Below are 19,770 nucleotides of genomic sequence, written 5' to 3' on the forward strand. Positions count from 1 at the left end.
ATAGGCCTCCTGAACGAAGTCCTGCCAAAGGTCTTATCACCCATTATAATCCATTACCCTTGACCAGATTTGAACCACGAACCTTAGTTTCAACATTTAGCTTGGCAACTGCTAGACTACTAAGGACAACACAGGAAGAAGAAGTGCAAGGTGCATGTTGATTTGTTAAAGTATTGGCTCCATAGAAATTAAAACTTGCTATCAACTATTTTGTGCAAAGTCATGGAATATAAAAGAGTTTACGAAATTGAAAGTTGGTACCGCAAGTTACATTTTGGAATAATACACTAACAGTGCACTGAAGTAATTCTGATTTTGGCTTCAGTAATTCGTATTTGTCGCAATATACAGTAAAACTTCACCTATATATTTCTTACATACGTTTTTTCTGAAGTCCCGGCAAAATTCCTATACTTACCATGTTAATTTATTTCAGTTATGCCTTGGTCGCACTTATACAATCGTATTTTAAACCTCTAGAGGTACAAAACTTCATTTATACGTTCTAATTAAATTTTGTTGTAAATTATGTTTGCCGTGGAAGTGTAAGAAAGCAAAAATATCTTACACCATTGAATATAATATTCACACCAATTTTTTATCCTAAAATCCAGAAAAAAGTAACTGGCGATCATAATACGAACCTGTGCTGAAAAACCACTCAAGATTAAAATTATATTATCGAGACAGGTTATAAAGGCATCCTTACCTCTACCTACTGTATACATTACAGCCATCCTCATTTGCAATATCAGAACTGGATCTTCCGGTCAACAGGTCTGGGTTGATGTCAGAACATTGATTGACAATGACTAACGTCATGCTACTCTTTCGTCAGTAATTATTGGTAAATTTTTTTGGTTTAATTAACGACGCGCAATTGTTGAGAGTTGTATTCATAAAATGTCACAATAAAAAAAATGTTATTAAGTCATTCTAGTAGTTAAAAATATTCTTATTAGTGGTTGTTGTCAAATTGAACAAGGAATTACGAATGAAAACTGCACAAAAAACAAGATAACAACGAAATTGCAGTGACTATTTCTGTCAGTTGTTTCCCAGCATATCTCGTAACATAAATAGAGCGTAAATTTTAATTTGTTTGAGTGTGAATATAATACACACCCCAACTTTCAGGACTGTATTTTATAAAAGAAAAAAGGTGCGTATTACAGAGTTGTTTCTGATGTCTGATAATGAATTTGAATGACATCATGTGCGTCAGAAGTCACACCGACAGCTGAATTGCGGCGAGAGGTGACAGACCAGTAGTGAGTGATTTTATAATCAGAGTGCACGGTGTATCACAGTATCAATGCCCAAGAAAATCGAGCCTTTTTGGGAGGGGTACATAACAACCCTTTCCGATGCCAAGTACAGTTAGGCTACGTGAAAATCATAAGAGCCTGCAAGAAACGTGGTTTCGTTATTTCCAAGAAAGGCATCTTGTGTGTACCTAATAAGACTGGCAAAGCTCGGATAGGATTAATTCCAGAGTGGAAAAAGCAAGCAAATCCAGTCCCGTCGCAAGCCGAAGCACCCCACGAGATGATACAAATTAATTCCATTCGAGCTTTACCAATCTTATTAAGTACACAGAAGATGCCTTTCTTGTAAATAACGAAACCTCGTTTATTACAGTGCAGGCTTCTTTTATTTTCACTTAACTTTACTGGGCATCAGAAAGGGTTGTTATGTACCCCTCCCAAAAAGGCTCGATTTTCTTAGGAATTTCTGCTGTTAGTCGCCGTGCACTCTGACTATGAGATTACTCACTACTGGTCTGTCACCTCGCGCCACAGTTCAGCTGTCGTGTGACTCCTGGCGCACATGATGTCATTCAAATTCGTTATCAGAGATCGGAAACAACCCTGTATAATCATGTAAATACGGTACAATATGTGTATATTGTTAAGATGTTGCCGACTTTGAAATTTATGGAAATTCGAAGCTGCCCATTCTTGTCTTTACACGTGCTAGCTTAAGTAAATTGGTAATGTGCCAGTGCGAGAATCAATTCAGAGAGAGGAGAAAAGTATATGCAGAGAGAAGAAATGGAACATTTAAACATTGAGAATCCAGGTCAAAAGCTGTGACCACGCGGAATACAACTATCCTAACACCCCTCTAAACTGATAATATTTTGACAGTAAAGTATGTAAACCTGATTATGACGAGAAGGTTACTAATTGGTTTTTGAATTCCAATGAGTGGAAGAAAGAGGAAGTGTGTTTGTAACTGACGTTTTTGTAAAATAATCACATGTTATTATTTATTATGAATGCTATTTCAGATGTAATTAAACGTCATTTCAGTTATACATGTTTCTCACTTATACGTTTTTTTCTTCAGACCCTATGAAAACATATAAATGAAGTTTTACTGTATTTGTTTGTGTGTGATATTCCTTGTTTTCATGTTTACAAATTAATTCACTCTCAATTCAACGAAAAGAAAAAAAATAAATAAATAAATTGAGAATAGTCAGTTGAAGGAGAATTTCCAAAATTTCACTGTGCTAATATTCTGTTATTTTTTATCTCGCATAAAATGACACTAAAGCTTAATACATTTCGAAGAATAATTTCGTGTTTTTCTTCATAATTTTATTTCAGATTTAGTCACATAATTTTGTTTGTCTCGAAGTTTGTGTTAGAAATGTATTAGGAGAAGCTTTAATCAGATATCATAAATGTAAACCTACGATAATCTGACAGATTTCACTTTTATTCCATTATGCATACACAGCATATAAATCAGTGTCATTTAAATAACATGTCCTGTGACTTTCATCTGCTCTCCAGACAGTTGCGTCAGTTATTTACATTGGCGGCTCCACACAAGTCATTGCATCCTGTTTTGGGAAGAAATACGTCATTTGTCTGTCACTGGAGATTTCAATTCATGTTTGAAGTTTTGATTTCTATTGTCCATCACTTTACTAGTGCGAAGGCTTTGTAAGGGAAATTTCATTGCTTCATACAGCTTAAATGTAAATATTGATTGTGCTCTTATTCTCATTGAGTCTTACAGTTTGTTAAAAAATAGTGTTGCATTCATACATGGCGTCATATATGTATTAAGATAAGGTATGTATTAGCCTCTGTGAAAACCGTGATTAGGCCTACTAACTGTGAAATAGCTGACTATTGTCGTTTTGAACTTTCCTCTATGATACATTATTTTAAACTGTAACTCCAGGGTGCAGTCTGTCTTGTACCAGATTGAGTACCAAGTCTTTCCAGTATATGTAAAAGGTAAATTTTTAAAAATATTTTTATACAGTACGTACTTATATGCATAATAATAATAATAATAATAATAATAATAATAATAATAATAATAATAATAATACCTTTTAGTACACTCATTTTCTGATAATAACAAGAACACTATAAAATAGATACTTAATTTTTATTTAAAATTTTCGCAGATAACTGAAGCATATTATAAAGTTGCATGTAAAGTGCAGAGATGGAACCAAATTCTGGAAAAGAATCATAAAAATAATTACCGGTAATCAAAAACAACCATAATAATACAGCTACTATAGGAACTATAATTCTGGTGTTTACCATTCATGTAATATGATCTTCAATGCACTATGTAATTATTTTAAAGTTTTGAAGGGCCAAGAGAGAAAGTTTAAAACATACTGTATTTTAACAAAATTTCTCCATATTCATACTTTCTGCCTAACTGATGAACTTCTATGGTTCTAAATTGAATTAACCTATTTACTAAGTAGTAGTAATTATGTGTTAGATAATTTTATATAGTCACCACGTAGCTCAGTTGGCTAAGGCACTTGCCTGCTGACCCGGAGTTGCATTCAGGTGCAGGTTCGATTCCGCTTGGGCTTATTACCTAGTTGGGTTTTTTCCGAGGTTTTCCCCAATCATATGGCAAATGTCAGGTAATCTATGGCGAATCTTCGGCCTCATCTCTCCAAATATCATCTCGCTGTCACCAATCCCATTGATGCTAAATAACCTCGTAGTTGATACAGCGTCGTTAAATAACCAAGTAAAATAAAAAATAATTTTATTTGAATGTTGTCTTGTTTCATATCTCAAAGCTACAATGCTGAATTTTAAGATCTGTGGAATGCAGTAAATGAATTTATACTTTTTCCACTCCTCAGTGGCATCCTCATTACTAGAAGAACTAATATCTCTGTGAGACACAATGTGGCAGATGGCAGCATTATTGCGACAATGTCACAAATTTTCTTTGAAGTGTAAAGGGTGAAAGGAGGTTGGTGAAAACAAAGATGATGATAGAATATCAGTGACCAATTTGTCGCAATAATTAAGAAAGAAAATGAGAGCTCCTTTAAAATAAAGGGAACTGTAATTTTTTGGAATATTTTAATTTCAATAAACGCACCTATGTAAGAGAATCTTAAATAGATGTGAAACAAAGATAATGAAGTAATTGGTATATCTATATGCCACTATGTAATTATTTTCTTCTATCACCCCTAACAGCAGTCCTACTTCTCATCACCGATGATTGCAAGGGGTGTTTGTTATGGCGAGAAGTAATATTTCTCAGGCAAATACCTGGCAATGAAATATGTAAAAAAACTCGCAACTTCATGGTATATTTTGATATTATTTTGATAAGAAAAACACCAGATTTTCAACGTGTCACAATATTGAAAAGTCCAATGCTGCCACTGTCATTTTCTAGTACAGGAGGCAAAAAATTTCTCTACGTAGTTTTGGCTTAGTTGAGTCATATGATTTGTGCATACAGTGAAGGTATTGTGTGCGGCATAAGTAATCGCAAATTATTTTTATGATCCATTTCCAGAATTGGATTCCATCTGTGCACTTTACATGCAACTTTATAATATGATTTATTTATCTGCGAAAAGTTTATATAAAAATTATAAATTCAGTATCTATTTTATAGTTTTCTTGTTATCATCTGATTGACTACTTGTGCTTTTGTATGGAAAGGAGAGATGAGAGAGAGAAATAGAAGATATTTCTTCAATATCAGCTTCCAGACTTAAAAAAAAACGACTGATTTCATTCCGTAATTCACATACATAATACCTTTATTACAGCCAGAGTTATTCTAAATTACTTACACAAAAACGAACAAATGAACTAAAATTCATAACAAAAATTGCATGTATACAGACAATTAGATATACATACATGCAAGCATGCACAAATATATACATTTACAAACATGTAAACCTTAAACAGGTACCTAAATTAAATGTCAGAATACTGTTCAACATTTACAAATCAGAAGGAATACTGTCCAACAGTTACAAATCTGAAGCTTTCATTAGCCAATTTCAAGAATTATTAATTTTCATTCGGGGTTACTGAGAATAGCTTTGAATGTTTTCAATTATCTTTGATGGGAATTACATGCTAGTGAAAATTTGTATTGTATTTACAAGAGGTTCAATCAGTGACTTAAATTTTTTGGCATTATTTGTGCTGCCACTTATATTAATCTCCTAACATTCGTGACTCCTTCAAGGACATAATGGAGAGACTTGTGGAAGATCATTTAATTTTGGAAAGTGTTTTTCAAAATAGCGATCTTGATGAGAATTACATTTCAACATTAATAGGGAGAAAATTTGTTTCTAACTGAAAATATTACTTCATATATGATCAAATGAGGCTTAAATGCATAATTGAAATTAAAAATGGAAAATATTCAGAATAAGTTATATTAAAAAGAAAAAATTTGCATCTTCAAAAATGTATGTCGTATTCTGCTTCGGTTAAGTAGTTTGTGTTATTTTATTATTGCATAAATTCTAGATTATCAAATTACCCTGCCTTGAATCTTTCATCACCCATCACTTTAGAATCTAATATAAGAAGAGTAAACAATCGTCATGCAGCTACAAATGTAATCAGAAGCCAATAATATGAATCACAGCAAACTAAATGATTATGACTGCCTGCATTATAGGCTATATAGAGTGAAAGTTCCATATTGAAGGGGATAATAGAATACTTCAAAAGAAATGAAAAAAAATTTATTACCCTTTTTGTAATAAGTGGTTAATAAATGGTTAATTAGAAAATTAGGCTGAAAGTCTGTGTAGTTTGGCAAGAGCGCATCACCAGCTCACTAAGAATGCACACATGCATTCCATATGAATATCAACATTCCATCTCTTACATTAAAGACTTTCTAATGGCAGAAAAGAATGATACATGTTAATCTTTTATTTAATTTTCAAGAAAACCGGCCATTTTATTTAAAAACTGCAAACGGATAAATCATTCCTTAAGCCTTGGTTTTCTGAACTGATACATGCAAGGTGTGAGGCCTGGTTCACACAAATCTGGACTACACGAGAGATAGTGAGTGGTTTCTATAGCTGTGAGGTGTGCAGTCTGTGTAACTTTGCAGAGAGGCCTCGCAGCATCGCGTTGGACGGTTCGTCCGGTTGGATTTGTGCGAGGCTTCAGCAAATGGCTTTGGATCTAGAGGGAAGAAACATTTTGGGCTATAAAGAAGAGGGTTAGATTGTTTTTTTTTTTTTTAATAAAGTAACTTATCTAGGAAAATAAAACAATTAAAATTTAGATATGTGGAGTAGGGAAAGACAGTTTACTGGACACAAATAATCGTAAAACAGTAAAGGGAAGTGTAAATCTGCATACATAGAGTAAAAGAAACCAACACTCGTACCTAGCTTTTTCTCAGGCTGTCATTTAGCTGCTCAAAAATGAACTATGTGGGAGGGATTTGTAGTGTTTCATATCGGTAAATTATCTAAGCTCATATGCTGGTTCAAGAAACAAATGTGTTATAAAAATTAATAATACAGCAAAAAAAATAAAACAATTAGATACATGGATCATTGAAGATATTAGTCGTCTCCACACTCAAAGAAAATGATGTCCTCTTTCTCACTATGTCTTGTACTTATGATTGAGGTTCTGGCTGATACATCTATTATTATCAGGTGGTACATCTTACGTGACGAAATATGTCAGAGAAAGATCAATTGTTGCAAGTCTGATTAGTGTATGAGTACTACTTGCATGTGATGTATGCAATGGAGGGGAAATTGAACTGGCCATCCTAATTCATATCTCCTGGCTCGGTTTCCTTATGAATGATACCTTATTGGTGCCACTTATGAGGTTTCAACCAGTCTTCAGACTGTTGATTAAATGTACATACATACGTTAGCCTTCTCTTTCAAAGGTAGCAAGCAGGCGGCGAGATCCATTGTCAATGTCAGTGGGGAAATAGAAGAAACAAAAGTTGCACGAAAACGCGTTCTTGCAAGGGATTTTGGGGCTAAGAAAAACTGAATATGTGAGTTCCAAGCCTACTGGTCATTTATCTCCGAGTTTCACTGTTTCAATGTAGGAACTTTAGAGAATTTTGAAGGGGAAAGCCAGACATATCCTGCGCTCAGCAACTGATCCATCACTCAAAACTCGCAGCATTATTGCGAAGATGGTATGCAGTGTTGGCCTCGCAAGTTGCATGCATCAGTTCAGAAAAATCAAGGCTTTATCACTTTCTCTAATGTTAAAGAGTAAAAATCAGGATCATATGTATATACTCATTGAGTGAAATAGTCTTGACATTTAGAGCTAAATAATTTTTTTCTGAGAAAAACATTCATTTGTGACTAAAATGGTATCAGAATTGTTGTACTCAATCCAAGGAATAAGCTCTTAAAGTCTGCAGAGTACATTACTTCCCCCCTGTGTAATGATTAGGGGGCGGATGTTGTTGAAAAGCCCTCTTCTTATTTTTCACAGTAGGACGATGCCTATTAATATAGAAATCCTTTCTATGTTAATATCAACGTAAGACTTTAATTTCTTATATTGCATTTTTTGCATTTTTCGACGTTTTTGAACTAATAGGTCATTTTTATATTTTTTTTTTCGGAAGTTTTTGGTCATTTTTAATATTTTGAAGAACCTTTAGATCATTTGGAATGCATTTGACTTTCTCCTTTACCGATAGGTCTGTTAAATCTTTTTCTGAGCAAATAGGTCAGTAGTAATTACCTACTGAATAAATGAATAACAATGAAGTTGGAGTTTTATAGTTTGAAGCAAACTGTGAAGACCATCCCTCATTCCACTGAAGGCCTCACTTCACACAACGGAAGTAATATAAAATGCAGAAACTTTCACCATGTCCTGGACAGGACGTTGTGTCCCCATGGAAGGGAAGGGACAGTATTTTTAACACAAAGATTGCAAGAATGCAAGCTGCACCCATAATTTGTTTTGTCATTCACACTCCCCAATCTGAAAGATCTGGTAACAAAAATGAAGAACGGAAGCAGGAGGAGACGGAGTATGAAGCCACTGACATGGACCACCACCGATTGAAAGACATTGTAAACTCTCATTAAAATCTATAGTATTCCCTTTAAACCTTCATTCTTTTGCATGCCCTTTTCCTTTATCGTAGCCAAATTCCAGGAAGTTGCCTCCTCTCTCCGAGATTTGCAGGGCAGTCATTGAAACAAGGTGAATAATTTTTAAGAAGTTGTGGTGCGAGTACTTTGAATAATATTTAAATGTCATTTTCTTTTGATTTTCATGTCATTTTTCCATTAGTTTAAGGACATTTTAATGATCAATTTAAGTAGATTTTTAGGTCATCAACATCCATCACCTAGTAATGATATTGTGTTATAACGTCACATCTGCTTTCATATTCATCAGAAAAAGACAAATTAAAATACTTTGTATAAGTACTTTGACGACATTAAGATATATGGATCATATGAGGAGACAAAGAGGAAGGTAGAAAATAGGAAAGATTGGAGAAAGCTGGGTTTGCAGTGAAAGACCTGTCCTTGGGCAGAACACTATAAATGTATACAGTAGGTACTATTTTCTGTAGTAAAGGAATATTTTAATCAAATCTTTTATCTTTTTCCTAAAGAATAATAAGAAAAATAGAATTAATTTATAAATAAAACAGTATATAATCTATTCACCATTACGAGAAAATAGCGTACAGCTGTTAGGAAATGCATTTATTTATCTTGTCAGTTGCTTTGTGTAGCTTTACGTAATGAGCCCAAAAGAATAGGCAACCACTCCTGTCATGCCTATTTGCCTTGATGATGGAACCTGTAAGCATTTCCTAAATATTGGGAATGTTAAATTCCAGATCATGATGGGTTGCTCAAAAATCTATTTCTGAACATATTCATCATGAAAATATAGGTTTCTCATTGAACAATATTTCAGTCATTAAATTTAATTTCCTTAACAAAATTCCATCTTGAATAGACAAACCAATCATAGTTGGCATACATAGCTTGAAAGAATCTCATCCATCTGCAAGTTACATGAATTCAGTAAAATTTTGCATTGAAACGAGAATGTGATTGACTTTGAAGTCTACTTTCTTTCGTCTATGGCAAATATAGGCTCATCTTCACATGTTCACAGAAATTTTTCACATTAACTTTACGTAGGGTATGTACATTATAAGTACAGAGTGAAAGTGAAATAACCCTGCTGATTTTCAGAGCGAATAGCTCATGTTGTATGTAACAAAAATGTGTAATCATATCGGTGGAAAATTAATAGTTTTCTCAGATTTTTTTTCTCCATATGTTTAACACCCTCTTATTCAGTAATTATTGCGAGTAGGATCGTGATTTTTGTCCATATCGATAGAAAATCTAATAAAGAATCTTTTAACCCTCTCGTGTATTTGAATAGCGTGACGATTTTCGTGTAAATTTAATTTAAAAACCACCTATTTTAGGCCACTGAATTATGCAAACAGATTGCAACATTTTAGCCAGGGAGATGGGCTGTACTTCATCTATACTGTTTTCGCTGTAAGAAAAATCATAAAGTAAATACAAACACGTTGCTGTCATACCCGTGATTGGCTTCCATGGCGCAGGAAAATATAGTTCCGTATTTGGAAACCATAATCTTGTATTATTTGAAAATGGAAAATTGAATTGTAGTTGTTAAATACATATAACTTCACTTATATGTAAAACGCTATGTAAAAGAAAAACTAATTTTATATTTTGTTATTTACTATGAACGCGGATGAATACCAAAAGTAATAAAGAGGTAGTCTGTTCTTGCAACAAGCTGGCGTCACTTGAGCTCGTAGTTGTTCACGTAAGCATGTGGTACTATAGTATAGCTTCTGCATTCTGGAAGGAAAAACTCCTTTGTCCAGCAGCGATTGGCCTTACATGTAAGTTTAAAATGATTTAATTACAATAATTATAAAATAAAAGTTTCCTAAGCAAACTAATGCATAGTAATGAGGTTAGATCTACTTGACGAGTAACGGGAAATGTTTAACATGGAACAGAATGTACAACAGTGGGCGGGATCACATAAGTTACTGAGAATGTATGGCGTCAAGCTGCGGCCAATGAAGCCTCACTTCAGTCACGTGTTATTGTTTAGATTAGGATTTTTCTTACAGCGAACAAATTATAGGGAGACAGACCTCTTACGTTTATATATTAGAAGAAAGAGGAGCAGTGTGCTAGTGGCGATATTGCCAGTCTGCTGAAACTTCCAACTTAATTTTCTAATTAACCGTGCATTTAATCACAAAACGTATTATAGGTTTTCTAATCCTTCAAGTGTACCCTATCGTCCCTTTCAATCTCCAGGGTTATTTCACTTCCGCCATAGTCTTACGTACGTAAATACACACATACACCGTATTTTCTCGAATACCACGTGCACTTCTTTTTTTTTTCCGAAAAAAAAAATTAGGCTGCGCAGCTTATTCTAAGTTGGCAAAATTGCACGATTTTTCTCCCCCGCAATTCCGGTAGTAGCGAATCTCATTGTCTAAATTGTCTTCCCGCACGAGTATTTCAATTGGTAATAATATTAAATGGCGTATGGATTAGCAGTATATGTGTCAGAATCAAGTTCAAGTGTGATACGTCATATATTTTCAATGGATTCGTGATGCATGGGCACACATCGCCCCTCTTCTTGAAAATAAATTGAAAACGTGTATCTTTTCCAGTCATCTGGACGGATCAGAGAACGTTTGTGTATGGAGAAGTGAGTGAAGACAATGTCAGGAGATGATAACAATGATGACGGAAACAGCGCAGAATGAAGAAGTTAATAGTAGTGATAGGTTATTTATTATAACAAACCACGGCTAAACTAAGCCACCTTGCATATACGAATTTGTGACAGACTAGGTTTGGTTAATTTAGGCTTTTGTTATGACGTGCATATAGGATCAACTACATCTTTATAAAATATCCCATATAAATTCAACAATTTTCACTTCTAAAATCACCGGAACTACCTCAACGCTAGTTTCCCTCGAACCACGTAGTATCATACAAAATAAAGGTATTATAAAATGACTCGTGCTATTAATATTGCACGATATTGTATAAACTGCCGATTAAGCAAGACAGTGTGTGCTCATAGAATGGACATGCATCCTGTTCCCGTATAAAATTTATTGTTAAATGAATTGTAATTGTGTTTAATTAGTCGCAAATACATTTTGTTAATATATTCTGTTTTAGCTAATCAGGGAATCGCTCTAAACTGTACTCGTATAAGTTTTAATAGCATGCTACAAGTGATCATATTTCTAATGTGCATGAAATTTGCTTATAGAATATTCCGCCAATCTTCGTATAATATGTGACAAGGTTTAATGGGTTAGTTGAGGGGATATTTAAGCGACGTGAGCAGTGGCGTGCAGTCAATGGACTAGTAGGACTAGCTTAATCCTCTAAGTATCATCAGCTTATAAAATTTATTACATTTCATGTTTGAATTTTAAAATGTTTCAAGACATGACAATTGACGACTTTAATCTGTTTCCTCTCCCTCAGCGCTCAACGCTTGTAGAATTGGACTCGTCCAGCCCACGCGAACCATTCAGCTCGGACTGGACTAGCAGATTTAAAGCTGTTCCCTTGCCTACGTGAATAGTAAATACGGCTGGGCGATCACAGGTAAACAATTTTCGTGTCTCCATTCTTGTTAGAAAGAATATATTAGTACGTTTATTGTTTTTGTGCATTATCAGTCAAGTATTGAAAGTGTGCCTGTGAAGTGTAACATGGATTAAAACAATATTGTGTGTTTTACGCTGTTTAGTAAACATGGAAAGGGATTCGTTTCGAAATGCAAGGATATACAGTTACGAAGCACGTAGAGAATATGCATCCATAGATAGTTGCTAACCACTAGGATCGCTACTATCGCCTCATCACAGACAATGCGAAATAGTGCCGGCACAGTCTATTGTTCCTAGTACCACAGTCTAGTATATACAGTCGCGAAGCTCAATACGTAGTAAATATGCAAACATTAGATGGTTGCTCACCACTAGGATCGCTAATATCTCCTCATTACAGGCAATGCAAAGTAGTACCGTCGCAGTCTATTGTTTCTGGCACCCTCAAAACTCAAGCTTCGTGACTGTATATAGTAGACTGTGCTAGTACCCTCACAACTCAAGCTTCGTGACTATATATACTAGGCTGTGATGCAAGTCCAGTGCAGCTCTTAGCAACTGCATCGTCTGAACTGTCGCCATCCGGCAGTGGTACCAGTCACAACTGCCAACAGTCACAACGTTGTATTTTGGACTCTTTGTTAAGCATCGATACTTCGTTTGGAAGTTTTATCGTTTTAATCCTCTTGTTTAAGTGAGTTAGTGACTGTTTATAGGTTGTCTAACTTTTCAGGCAGGACACTGACTGAGATAGCAAAGTTTTTGAAAGACACCGAGTTAGGGGAAGAAGCATTTCCAGAAGTTTATAAATTATGCTGCCTAATAGCTAAAATTCCAGTGAGCACCTCCACAGTGGAACGTACTTTTTCCTGTTTAAAACGCGTAAAGAGTTACGTGCGGAACACTCAGTGCAAAGACTGGCTTTCGCGATTTTCATCGTTATCGGTTGAAAAGGCTCTATTGAACAAAATTCAAAGCCAAAGACATTTTTACGTTGATACCATAGAAAATTTTGCCCGAAAAGGAGAGAGGAGGATTCCGTTGATGTACATATGAAGGTGATAACTGGTAAGTCTTATTTTCGTTGCAATACGTATTACCTAACATATTTTGTTACTTTTTTTTATTTATTATTAGTGTCATGACAGTTCTATTACTGAAAAAATGTCACCGCTCGCCACTGGATGTGAGGCCGAGGAATGTGAAGAGGTTTAAATGATTTAAGTACTTTTTCTCTTCCGATTATAGTGTGGGTAGATATTGAAGTTTCACCGAATATTCTTTCATTTTAAGCCTGATCATATTAAATTATTAAATATCCTTGTTTTCACATTGTTACCCAGTGTCCGGTCATCAAATGATATGGAACTGATACTACCGGAAATAACAATTTTAATTTAGTACCGGTATGTATTTTTTTAAGCTATACATATATAATAGATTTGTCCTCTGATTGAGGTTTTGGCTGATATGTACAGTTTCCCTGAAAAGGAATGAGACAATTGAATATTCATAAGTCTCAGATGTAAAACACTGCGCATGATCAGAGACCAGAGCACTGACACACAAGACAACGAATAATGAGTTACTTAGATTCAAGCTATTTGGTTTGTTACTAGCATCGTTCCGGAATTCACTTCAAAAACTGCAAAAAATATGATAATATTACGTAAATAAAATATAAATATATACGTAAATCGTGTAGTTAAATCGACAATGGACCTTCATGACTAGATCGACACTCCGCACAGAAAGTAAAGCTTTCGTGTCGTTGCAATAGCTCAGACGCTAAGATCTCTGCGTGTTGTGTAGAAGAGAGCGAGTTCGATTCTTAGTCTATATCAACGATTTTTTTTTCTAAATAACGTTGAAATAGAATTTTACAAAGTCCTCAGATTAAGTGTTATGATCACAGAAATTACAAAATTACAAGTTATAATATTGTAAACGTTAATCTAATGAATGCATTTATACACACACATACAATGTAAATGGATATATATATATATATATATATATATATACATACATATATATATTAAAAACTAACAATTAAAATGAAATTAAAAAAAAAATATTCCTAAGCCACACAGACAAACGTTTACAAAGGTTTAGAGTCCTTAGGCTATGTCATTTGTTGAGTAATTATTACAATATTTTATTAATAGCTTTCCCATATGAAGGGTACACGGGAATAACGATCAAGGTCCATTTTAGAAAGTTGCGAGAAAAACGAATTTTAAAGTTTAAGCACTTAATACTTTGTTATGTGTGTATTTAATAGAAATTGACGTAGTGGAATGTCAAGAACGATGATTTCTTATTACTAGCTAGACCACATGATAGTACTTCCTTTCCACTAGGCTTATAAGATAGCATTATTAACTCAATTTCGATTTTTGATGGACCTTGATCGTTTTTCCCGTGTACCCTTCATATGTGTAATAAATGCACTCGCACAAAACAATTTTTGTTAAAAGTGTGGCTTTGGATTATTTCATTCTCACCCCTTGAGTTGATTTTAACTATTTTATCTACGTGTTTTCAATAGTGTTTAATTTAATGTGCATTCAATTCCATTCATGTTATGATTGAATGAATAAGCACTGTTGCAGTTATTGATTAATTACATATATTAATACTAACTATTAAATGCATGTGTTAAGTAACTAATTGCAGTATCTTTTGCAAAATCTTGAATGTTTAAGTTGTCAATAATATTTCTGTACTATATACTATAAGACGTTAAAAGAATTTGCAATAGAGTTGGGATCCTCTACTCTATAATCACTAATTTTAATGAAAAAATATTTTCTTTCTTAGGATATCTACAAGTTTAACTTTAATAATATTTCGGATGGCTTTAATTGCATTATCTGGATTTTGTGCTTTTCTATTCAAATGTGTTCTATTTCCCTCTTTCATAAATTTTGATAAATTACACTGTACTTCTTGTAGTATTTAAGAATATGGGGATAGTTACATTGCAGATCATTACATATAGATTCTTCTTTTTAATACATCCCGGTCGGGGCAAGTTACCTGGTTGAGGTTTTTCCGGGGTTTTCCCTCAACCCAATACGAGCAAATGCTGGGTAACTTTCGGTGCTGGACCCCGGACTCATTTCACCGGCATTATCATCTTCATTTCATTCAGACGCTAAATAACCTGAGATGTTGATACAGCGTCGTAAAATAACCCAAGAAAATAAAATAAAATCTTTTTAATACATGAGATTTTTAAGTCCCTGCATTATCTACATGTTGTTATTTTTTAATTTTTTCACAACATTGAGTGGAGAACATCCACTGAAGTGATTCTGAAATGAAGTGAAAAATACAATACATTTACTCTTAATATCAGCAGTACCAGTAACATTTACGTTTTTCCAAGATTCATTTTATAGACATAAATGTAAATAATCACTAGATACAGCATTTACGACCCTTTTTTAGTTTTTAAATTAATATTTTGATATTGTTCAGTAACATTGGAAACAGGATTTGTTTATCATGTTGATACAAGCCATTGATTATAGGTGCTGTCGAATAGGAATTCAGTCTAATTCAGTGTCAGTGTACAAAACTTTTATCAATGGCTGTGCTACTTCAGCTGGTATGCTGGTGAGAAAATGAGTCTACGACTAAAGTTTCCAGTTTCAAGGAGTGAATTTAATTTACTTTTACGGAAAAGTTCCGAGAGATAATCTATGTTTATGTCACTACAGGTCACAAATTCCATATGAGATTTCTAAAGTCTTTTCTTTACAAATTCAATGTTGGCTATAAATATTAATAAATATGAATGATTGTAGTTAGAAGTCTGATTTACATTATAAAAAGCTAGAAGTTACATTCCGCGGCAAGATTCGAACTTTTCGATGTTTGGTTTTGTCGTCCAACGCATAAGCACGGACCTATTCAATGCTTATGTTAATAACCTACAATTTAGCTGTAGCAATGTGGTGTCATAACTTTGGGTTTGTTTACTTAATGTAATTAGATTTAATTTGATTAGCTTCGCAACAATTGGACTTCCTGTTATATCCTGTTATTTAAATATTTAAGTTAGAGTTGATTTATTGACTCTTATTGTGCAAGATGACCCTTATTTCAATAATTCTTTATCACGTTAAATAGTCATTGTCTACACTAAAGTATTATCGTCATCCCTCATTTCTCATCTTAATAGCGAACCGACGTGACATGAGACAGCGAGTTATAGCTCTAGTTGAGGCTGGATATGGGGCTAGATCTGCTGGCCGTTTGGCCGGTGTTCCTGGAAGTACAGCCGAGAGGTGGGTTCATCGTTACCAAAATTCAGGGGAGGTCGAAAATCGCCCTATTCCTGGGCGTCCCCGGATTTCTTCATTGGAAGAGGATGCTCTCTTATTCGAGGCAGTTCAACAGGACCACTTTCGGACTGCTAACGAAATAAGAGCAGCATCTAACTTTCCCGGTTCTTCACAGACTGTGATCAGCAGGTTGAGGAACCGCGGTATTAGGAGCCGCAGGGCTGCGCAAATGGAAATATTGGGGAAAGCACAAGCTGTCGACCGTCTTGCATTCGCTACTAATCGAGTGGATTTCGATTGGAGAAATGTAATTTTCTCCGACGAAACAACCATCTCGAATGATTACGAAAGTCCTGTCCGTGTGTATCGTGAGGATGGTCTCCGACATGATCAGCGCTATGTGCACCGACGTGAAAGATCGGGGAGCTTTAGCATATCGTCACAGCCTAGTATATAGACTCGCGAAGCTCAATACGTAGTAAATATGAAAACATTAGATGGTTGCTCACCATTAGGATCGCTAATATCGCCTCATTACAGGCAATTCAAAATAGTACCGTCACAGTCTATTGCTTCTAGCACCCTCAAAACTCAAGCTTCGTGACTGTATATAGTAGACTGTGATTTCGTGTTGGGGTGGATGTCTTACGATGGACCTGGCGTTATAGAACGCATCGATGGCCGGTTTACTTACGAGCACATTCTGGAAAATATATTCCTTCCTTCCGCCCCTAGAACGTTTTCCCGAAGGAACATTGCTGTTCCAACAGGATAACCATCCCCTGCACTATGCCGCAAGCATTTAAAGATGGTTTCAAAGGAGACCCGAGATCGAAATCATTAATTGGCCTCCGAAGTCACCTGATTTGAATGTCATCGAAAATTTATGGGCGGAATTGAAAAGGAGAAGGATAGCCACCTGTGCACACCGACGCCCTCGAAATCGAGACGAATTGTATAATCAAGTTGTTAAAACCTGGGAAGATCTCGCCGGGTATTAGAATTTATTCCACAATCTCGTAACATCCATGTCGGACCGACTTAGAGCTGTAATAGAAGCTGATGGCATGTGGACAAGATTTTAAGTTGACAGGTCTCTTTTTGTTTCTTATGATTTTTGTTTGAGGAAGAATACTCTTAACTTCCAAGTAAGATTTATTTTTTTGACGAAAGTCAGCCCACTTGTAAGACCCAGAAATTGGGCATCAATTATTCATATTCTTCGACAAATTAGACAGTCTAGGAACTCTGAAGAAATTAATTACACCTCAATAAAAAAAATAGTTTTACCTGGGATCGAACACGAGACGTTTCGGTTAAGTAGTGGAACCGACACGCTACTATATGAGCCACGGAGACAAGACAGTGACAACAGCAGTCTAGAATGTAGATCCCATAGCAGGCATTTGCCATTCGGTACAGAGAAGCAATGATAGTTTGTGACCCGAGCTATGTTGTGAAATCGTGGCCTTAAATGGCTGTCTTCTTCGTGATTCTTATTTTGGTCCTTGTCATTGTTGTGGTCCTTGTAACAATTCTTGCTGTATTTGACATGTTACGTATCGTTACGTCGATATCGAGTGAACCGCGCTGTAGAACTTTAACTTCCGACGACCAAGAGTCGTCTCATTCCTTTTAAGAATAACTGTATATCTATTATCAGGCACTTGACTATTGTGTCAGAGGAAGAACAATTATTTGCATACATCTGAAGTCTGTTTAGTGTAATATGTAGCTAGTCGGCGATGTATGTAATGGAGGGGGAAAGGAACTGGCGACCCTACCTCATTACCTCCTGGCCTAATTGCCTCATGAGTGATGCCTTGTTGGTATCACCACAGTCTAGTATATACAGTCACGAAGCTCAATACGTAGTAAATATGCATCCATAAATAGTTGCTAACCACTTGGATCGCTAATATCGCCCCATTACAGACAATGCGAAATAGTACCGGCACAGTCAATTGTTCCTAGCACCCTCAGAACTCAAGCGTCGTGACTGTATATACTAGAGGGGTGGTATCACTTGTAAGGTTCAGACCTGTCTTCGGATAGTCGACTAAACGACATTATAGATTTACTTATTTAATGACATCACACTGTCGTCAGTCATATCTGTAATCTGTAATGGGATGTTAAAACTTTGCACTTCCTTCTTTAAAGATATTTTCAACAATCATTACGACGATAGACGAAGTAATAACTCCGCGATTATATCAACTGAGAACTGAGAATACGTTTCATAAGGAAATATGTTTAACTCTTTCATAAAATTCTTACAACATAATTACCAAGGGAAAGGTGATTACATTAAAAATTTTCAACATTGAACATTGTGTTCAACTTGTCCAAGAAATAAAGTTTACTTCCCCAGGTGTAATGCCTTAGCGGTCCAAACAGTTTTCGTTATAATTAATGTGCATTTTCGCGCGTTATGTTTAAGTTGATTAATTTTTATTTTGTTTTCTTTGCCATAGATTCAAAGAAAATATTGAATGTTATTTTTTCTATTTCAAGCCAAGATTTTTCTTTTTATTTTTGTACAGAAAAGGCAATTGTTGCCTAATTATTTTGATCGCCTATAATACGTTTCTGCATCAACATGCTACAGTATTATAAACCTGTAAATATCGGTTACTATCTTATAACGGAAATAGATTCTTCTCCATGGTATTCCGTTATGGAGGGAATTGATTATTTTATTTTTTTTAACAATTATTAATAGTTGTGGTTTCCCTGTCCATAGTCAATTACAGAGCCTGGATTTTGCACCTAGGGTACAAGTAAACAGAAGACTGAGTACTGACACCCATTTCATAAGCGAAAGTAATAAACCGTTGAACAGAAACAAGGAATGTCTGCTATTCCACACAATATGTGAGCTCTTCAAATTATAGCAATATGATTTTTATTGTTATACGCTCGGAAATGTTGATAATAAAGTTTTGTAGTATACAGGGTGAGTCATAAATACCTGTAAAACCTTTGTGGGTGTAATGTAGAGGTAAAAACGAAACTACAATGTTCTATACAACTTTTCCCGCAAATCCTTACTTTCAGAGTTATGATACATAGTGCCATATCTTGCCAGGCATAAAAAAACATGGGCCAGTAAAGCCTTCGGCTGTGTCTCGTTCGCATACATAGCGACTGCGGTAGATGTTTCTTATTCGTACTCCCCACTACAGTTGATTCCGACCTGATAGGACCTTGTTTACTTTACGTAGATATGTTTAATTTTATGGCACTGTTGCAGTTCCTACAGTCACCACGGCCCGTAGGTGCACATTCATTTTGGCGTTAGTTCAGTAGGCTTCAGTTGTGTACGGTAAAATAGATCGTGCAACACCAGTTGCTTGGCCAGCCAGATCACCAGACTTCTACCTTCGGGGTCGTCTGAAGGCGCTCGTTTATGCCACTCAAATTCTGAAGGTAGCATAACTACAGCAGTGACATCAAAATGCTATGAAACAGTTCGGAATGAGTTGAACGGGGTCTGTAA

Source organism: Periplaneta americana, chromosome 10 (assembly GCF_040183065.1).
Source record: "Periplaneta americana isolate PAMFEO1 chromosome 10, P.americana_PAMFEO1_priV1, whole genome shotgun sequence".
NCBI lineage: Eukaryota > Metazoa > Arthropoda > Insecta > Blattodea > Blattidae > Periplaneta > Periplaneta americana.